Below are 7,932 nucleotides of genomic sequence, written 5' to 3'. Positions count from 1 at the left end.
TTTTCTCGGCATCTTGTCATCCTCTACAATGGACACCTCTCTTTGAATTATGTGCAGACTGACTGACCAACACTTTTTAAAGCAAAAGTTTAAGTTGCTCATCTGGTATTTAATTCATTCATTCACTATTCAGTTGCTCACCAAACATACTTTCAAATCAAGGCACTGTATAGAAACAGATAAGGAAGATAAAGAAGATACCAACTTTAATCTAAAACTAGGTAGAATAAATTTAATGTTTATAACTTCTGATAAGACAAGACTAAGATTCATAAGATCATAAATTTTCATGTGCTTGACTCGCTATGTTTACACTCACTTCTTGTGATATTTTTCAATAATAAAACTTACATTTATTTATTCTTGATTTCTTATGGTTTTTCTATGCTTACAAAATGTACTTCCAAGGAAAAATCATTAAATTTAAATTCACAGAAGTATATATTGGAGTTACTGTCAAAATCAATGATATGCTTCCTTCCTGAATAAACCAAAGAGCACATATTGTGATGTTTTAAATAAAGAATGACTTTTTAACACAATTTAGGAGAGCTGCAATATAAAAACAATTGTATTTTCAACCATAGATGTACACTGCAACCAGCATCCTGAAAAACAGAATAAATGAAACAAAAATAAAGTTCCCTTCATGTCATCAAGTTGAGACCATGAGTCCAGATAAAATAAACATCTTACCCTTTATATATTGATTGTATGTGTTGCTGAGCTTAATGGCATGAGCAATTACATGGAGAAAGTACGTTATAGAACTGTAAATAAAGGTTAAAAAATGGCCAGAAAGGAGTCATTAGTTCCTGAACAGTTTCCATTTTTCGCAGTGGCTATTATTACCATCATTATTGAATAGAAAAATACTAGAGTTATGAACACTAAGACTGAAGAATTAAATATGTAAAATAATTTGTTAAACAATGCTTCGTGGGACTGGAGAAATGGCCTAGTGGGTAAAAATGCTTGATATATGAGCATGGAGGCCTAATATGGAAGTTTTAGCACCCATGAAAAAATAAGTAAGAAAGTCAGAGTAAGGTTGAACATCTCTGTAACTTGAGCTTGGTGGGGAGAGATAGAGAGATCTGGGTTGCTCACTGTCCGGCCAGTATACCCAAACAGCAAGCTTTCAGTTCAGTGAGAGAACCTGTTTGGTGACAGCAGCAGAGAGAGAGCACAGGGTGACTCACACCTGCACACTCACGTGAACACCATCTACTCCTTATTACACGCAAATGCTCCCCATGAAAGTGATGCATCCCAGAGATAGCCGGCTAAGGAGTTACACCCCAGTGCCCAAAGATCAAATTTGTGAGTATATATTGGCAGCTTTCCAAGTTTATCATTACTAGTCTTGGTTTTTAGCATTCTGATGGGAGAACTTGTCTGTCAGGAATACTGAGTCATGTTATAGAAATACAAGCTTAGAAAATGTGAAATACTCTTAGGTTGCACTTTATAGATTTTCTATTTTTATTGATTTTATTGAGCTCTACATTTTTCTCTGCTCCCCTCCCTTCCTCCCCCCTCCCCTTCAAACCTCACCCATGGTCCCCATGCTCTCAATTTACTCAGAATGTATTGTCTTTTTCTACTTCCCATGAAAATTAGATCCATGTATGCCTCTCTTAAGGACCTCACTGTTGTCAATGTTCACTGGTATTCTGAATTGTAGGTGGCTTTTCTTTGCTTTATGTCTAAAAGTCACTTATGAGTGAGTACATATGATATTTGTCTTTCTGGGTCTGGGAAAGCTCACTCAATAAGATGTTTTCTAGCTCCATCCATTTGCCTGCAAATCTCAAGGTATCATTAATTTTTTTTCTGCTGTGTAGTAAATACTCCATTGTGTAAATGTACCACATTTTCCTTATCCATTCTTTGGTCAGGAAGCATTTAGCTTAACTCCAGGTTCTTGATATGACAAACAATGCTGCTATGAACATAGTTGAACACATGTCCTTGGGGTACACTTGAGCATCCTTTCGGTATATACCCAAAAGTGGTATTGCTGGGTCTTGAGGAAGGTTGTCCCCTAATTTTCTGGAAATCATCACACTGGATATCTAAAGGAGCTGTACCAATTTGCACTCCCTCCAGTAATGCAGGAGTATCCCCTTTACCCGACATCCTCTCCAGCATATTTTCATCAGTGTTTTTGATCCTGGCCATTCTTATGAGTGTAAGATGGAATCTCAGAGTTGTTTTGATTTTCATTTCTCTGATGGCTAAGGATACTGAGCATTTTCTTAAGTGTCTTTTAGCCATTTTAGATTTTTGTTTTGAGATTTCTCTGTTTAGGTCTGTACTCCATTTTTTAATTGGATTATTTGTTCTTTTGATGACCGATTTCTTGAGTTCTTTGTATACTTTGGAGATCAGTCCTCTGTCTGATGTAAGGTGGGTGAAGATCTTGTTAAATATGCTTTCTTTTTTCCCTTTCATATGTTTTACTTCTTTCGCAAAAATCAGGTGCTTGTAGGTGTGTGGATTAATATATGGGTCTTCAATTTGCTTCTGTTGGTCCTCCTGTCTGTTTGTATGCCAATACCAGACTGTTTTTAGTACTGTACCTCAGTAGTGGAGTTTGAAGTCAGGGATTGTGATACCTCCAGAAGTTCCTTTATTGTACAGGATTGTTTTGGCTATCCTGGGTTTTTTGTTTTTTCATATGAAGTTGAGTACTGTTCTTTTAAGGTCTGTGAAGAATTCTTCTGGGATTTTAATAGACAGATGGACATTGCATCGAATCTGTATATTGCTTTTGTTAAGATTGCCATTTTTACTTTGTTAATTCTACCTACCCAAGAGCATGGGAGATCTTTCCATTTTCTGGTGTCTACTTAAAAAATTTCTTTCTTTGAATGATTTAAAGTTTTTGTCATACATGTCTTCCACTTCTTTAGTTAGAATTACTCCAAGATATTCTATGCTATTTGTGACTATTGTGAAGGGTAATGTTTCTCTGATTTCTTTCTAGCTCATTTATCACCTGTGTAAAGGATAGCTACTGATTTTTTTTTTTTATTAATCTTGTACTCTGCTAGTTAACTGAAAGTGTTTATGAGTTGTACCAGTTCCTTGGTAGAAATTTGGGGGTCGCTTATATAAATTATTATATCATCAGCAAATACTGAGAGATTGACTTCTTTTCTGATTTGTATCCCCTTTATCTCCTTTTATAGTCTTATTGCTCTAACTAGAACCTCAAGAACTATATTGAATAGATATGGAGAAAGTAAGCAACCTTGTCTTGTTCCTGATTTCAGTGGGATCACTGTGAGTTTCTCTCCATTTAATTTGATTTTGGCTTTTGGCTTGCTGTATATTGCCTTTATTATGTTTAGGTATGTTCCTTTTATTCCTGCTATCTCCAAGACCTTTATCATGAAGGGATTTTGTATTTTGTCAAAAACTTTTTCAGCATCCAATGAGATGATCGTGTGGTTTTTATTTTTTAGTTGACAGATTTTCATATGTTGAACCATTCCTGCATCTCTGGGATGAAACCAATATGATCATGATGGATGCTTTTTCTGATGTTTTCTTGGATTCAATTTGCAAGTAATTTGTTTAGTATTTTTGCATCAATATTCATGAGTGAGATTTGTCTGTAATTCTCTTTCTTAATAATGTCTGTGTGTAGCTTGTGTATTAGGGTAATTGTAGCCTCATAAAAAGAGTTTGGTAATGTTCCTTCTGTTTATATTGTGCAAAATAATTTGAGGAGAATTGGTATTAGTTCTTTGAAAATCTTGTAAAATTCTGAGCTGAAACCATCTCGTCCTGGGTTTTTTTTTTTTTTTTTTTTCGATTGGGAGACTTTTAATGAGTGTTTCTGTTTCTTTAGCAGTTATAGGTCTATTTAATTTGCTTATCAGGTCTTGATGAATTTCAGTAAGTGATATTTATCTAGAAAGTTGTCCATTTCCTTTAAGTTTTCCAATTTTGTGGAGTACAGGTGTTTGAAATATGATCTAATGATTCTCTAGATTTTCTCTGTGTCTGTTGTTATGTCCCCCTTTTCATTTTTGATTCTGTTAATTTGGATATTCTCTCTCTGCCTTTTGGTTAGTTTGGATAAAGGCTTGTCTATTTTGTTGATTTTCTTGAAGAACCAACTCTTTGTCTCGTTGATTCTTTGTACTGTTTTCTATGTTTCTACTTTGTTGATTTTAACTCTCCATTTGATTATATTCTGCCGACTAGTTCTCCTGAGTGAGATGGAAAACTCTAGAACAATGTTCTGTTAATTCACTAGTGTGGAATTTTTCAGCTTCTTTATGTAGGCATTTAATGCGATTAACTTTCCTCTTAACAATGTTTTCATTGTGTCCCATAAATTTGGGTATGTTGTGTGGTCATTTTCATTTACTTTTAGGAAGTCTTTAATTTCTTCCTTTATTTCTTCCTTGACACATTGATGTTTCAGGTGAGCATTGTTTAATTTCCGTGTGTTTGTGAGCTTTCTGAAAGTAGTGTTGCTGTTGACTTGTAGTTTTAAAGCATGCTGATCTGATTACGTACATTTGGTTATTCCAGTTTTTTGTATCTGTTGAAGTTTGTTTTGTTACCGAGTAGTGCTCAACTTTTGAGAAGGTTCCATGAGATGCTGAGAAGAAGGTATATTTTTTTATGTTTGGATGGAATGTTCTATAGATATCTGTTAAGTCCATTTCTTTCATAACATCTGTTAGTTCCCTTATTTCTCTGTTAAGTTTTTGTCTGACAGTTCTGTCCATTGGTGAGAGTGGAGAGTTGAAGTCTCCCCCCATTAGTGTGTTGGGTTTAATGTGTGATCTAACCTTTAGAAGTGTTTCTTCTACATGTGAGGATGCCCTTGTATTTGGGGCATAGATGTTCAGTATTGAGATTTTCTTTTGATGGTGCTTTTCTCTGACTAATATAAAATGTTCTTCTTTGTCTCTTTTGATTGATTTTAGTTTGAAATCTATTTTGTTAGATATTAGGGTAGCTACACCAGCTCGTTCCTTGAGTTACTGGCTCAGACCTGTTTCTGTAAATGTCCCTGGCCTGGGCCCATTCCTACAGAGGTCCCTGGCTTGGGTCCAGTCCACAAAGTTCTCTGCTCTGTCTTACACCTAGTAGGTCCCAGACTGGTGCCCAGAACTGCAGAGGTCCTGGCTCAGGCCTACTCCCTCAGTGGTCACAGACTCTCTATAGATATTTCTAAGGACACTTCCAAAAGGACTTCATAAATCATATTCTTAGTTCTTTATGGCAGATAACATGTGCTTGAGGGATAACAAATTGTGTTAGAGAAAGTCACACACTGAATCTAACTGCTATGACGTTAGTATTTAAAACACAGAATTTCTTCACTGTGTATGATTTTTCCACATTTTGTGGAATGTTCTATATCCCATTGCTGAACAGAAACTGTGTTCTGAGGCCACACAAGGAAAGGAAGCATATATATATCCTATTTCCAAATATAACTGTCTGTCTGTTAGCAGGTGATCTGACTTCACCTTCATCAAAGCCACTTAGCAGGCTAAATAGAAGAGACAAGAGCCTAACTATAGAAGAGATTGAGAGAGAAGAGAAAAGTAATGGGTTAATCATTAATGAACAAAAAACAGAGATAATGCTTTCAGTCAGTAGTCCTTTTATTGATTCTATGAAGTTTCTTAAAATTCTATTCTAAGAAACAAAAAAGCAAAAACTGAATTAATAGCTTGTCATATGAATAACAGAAAAACAAATTTGTAACCCCTTGTTTAGGAAAGGACAATCTTTAATTGTACAAAGCAATAAAAAATAGGCTGCTTGAATATCTTTTGTAAATTTTAAAATTACGTTTATCTTTAACTTTAATACATTGTAGCATCAGAAATTACACATGGATAAGGCAGCAATGATGTTTCTATTATATATGCACACTAAATCAAGTTCAACATATCCTTTCAAATTTTTATAGTATCATTTTTAGTTTTATGCAAAAAATGAAAGTTTCATTATGAGTCTCTCATTCATATGCTATTCTTCACTCCTACTTACTCTCCCCACTAATCCCATCATCACCCATGCTCCTACTAGCTAATGCCCTTCCTCTTTCTCAAAAGTATTAAAGTCTTTCCTCTTGTGTGGTTTCTTTACCCACCTGACATCCCAGTGAATGTTTATGGCTATTGTTTGCTTGTTTATGTAGAGTCTTGTTATCTAGGTAGATAAACTTACTGCCAGAACGTCATGAGGAAAGATAGAGGAAAGAGAGTAGAATGATGAAGAATGAGAAAGAGAAGGTGGAAGAGAGGAGGAAGGTTAGAGGTAGCAGAAAGGGAGGGAAAAGGGATGGATGGAAGGAAAGAGAAAAACAGAAAGGTAAAATTAACATACTTCTCAATCAGTTCATCCCCTTGTGCATTTCACAGCAACACCTTCTCATTGATTTAAAGTAACATTTATAAGGAATATGAGATATTTTAAGCTAATCGAAGGACACAACTCTCTGTACAAATTTATTTACCCTATCTACACTGAAAGCTTAAAACATTACACTGGTTGCACAGCCGGTTCATGCATCACTGAGGAAGGGACCATTTCAAGAACTCTATGACCCTATTTGTTGTAATGTTTCCTTCTCTTTCCCTGGGGCCTTCTGATTTGTCTTCTCTGGATTGGGTACACTGTATTGTGTGGATATAGTCATGTCCACCAAAAGAAGCATCTTTTCAATTATCTAGATTTGGGATGGGCAGGGACAGGTATGTAAGGCCCTGAGTGGCAGCTTGCCAAACTCCTAGTCATGAAGCATGACAAATGTTATGATTGCTACCATCACCTCCAACCACTAATCCATTATAATTTGACCCAAATGTCATGACCCATTAGTGATCTATAGCTCAACTGGGTAATCGTACATAAATCATGAAAACCCAGTGCTCAAATCTTCACTATTTCATAACTGAAGAAAATATAACAAGCCTACTTATCACATGTGAATATTATATGTGTGTGATGAAAATTTATTCTGAGAAAGTTATAAGGCATCCAAGGAACAGAGGCATAGTTTTGCAACAGCTTCTGAATATTTTATGGTCTGTGTTTGTCTATTTCATTCTTTGAGCTTATTTCCTTGGTGTAATACTACAGAAGCATTCCATCTGTCTGTGGGTTCATCTCTGGACTCAATTAATGCAAATAGCTATTCCCCCACTGTAGACTTTAACTTCAAAAACTGAGTTTTTCAGTAAATGTATCTCTCTGAAATTTCTAGATATTCATGGTACATTGTACTACCATATTCCTGGCATCTCCAACCCATAAAAGACAACCTACATATTATAATAAAATATGAATCACTGTTGATGAATTAAAACTCAATCATACTATAATTGTCTAGTTAGTATTAGAGATAGCTGTCTTATACATACATGATTAATTTTATATTCTTCTTATAAGTAGCCTTCTCCTCAAAACATTCAGCCACATGCTGTGTGATTTTCATTAAAATAAATTACTTTCTATGAGAAAAGCCCCCTAGTGGAAAACCTAGTCCATATGCCTTTCTGTGATTTCTCTTCATTACAGTACAAATATTATTAAGAAAACTAGGTGTGTGAATATTTTCATTGAAGTAAATAGTATTACTTAGCAAAATCCCAAGGATTTATATGGTGTCTTGTTTTTTCTTGTAACTTTGATATCTTATCCAACTAACCACATATGGGATATATGACAATTATTTCCTATGTTTTTTGTTTTGTTTTGTTTTTTGTATTTTTGCAATGTTTCAGAAGTAAAGAAGGATGCTTAAAATAAATCCCACACTAGTTCAGAACTGAGAATAATAGACAGTTATTTATTTATGGGTAGACTCACAAATCAGAATCCTCTGCTGGTACGGAGAACAGCAACCAAATCCTGCAGCCAGAAAAAAGAGGCCGGATGCACACT

Source organism: Chionomys nivalis, chromosome 24, assembly GCF_950005125.1.
Source record: "Chionomys nivalis chromosome 24, mChiNiv1.1, whole genome shotgun sequence".
Classification (NCBI taxonomy): Eukaryota; Metazoa; Chordata; class Mammalia; order Rodentia; family Cricetidae; genus Chionomys; species Chionomys nivalis.
The sequence above is the reverse complement of the archived record's forward strand: the minus strand, read 5'-3'. Positions refer to the sequence as shown.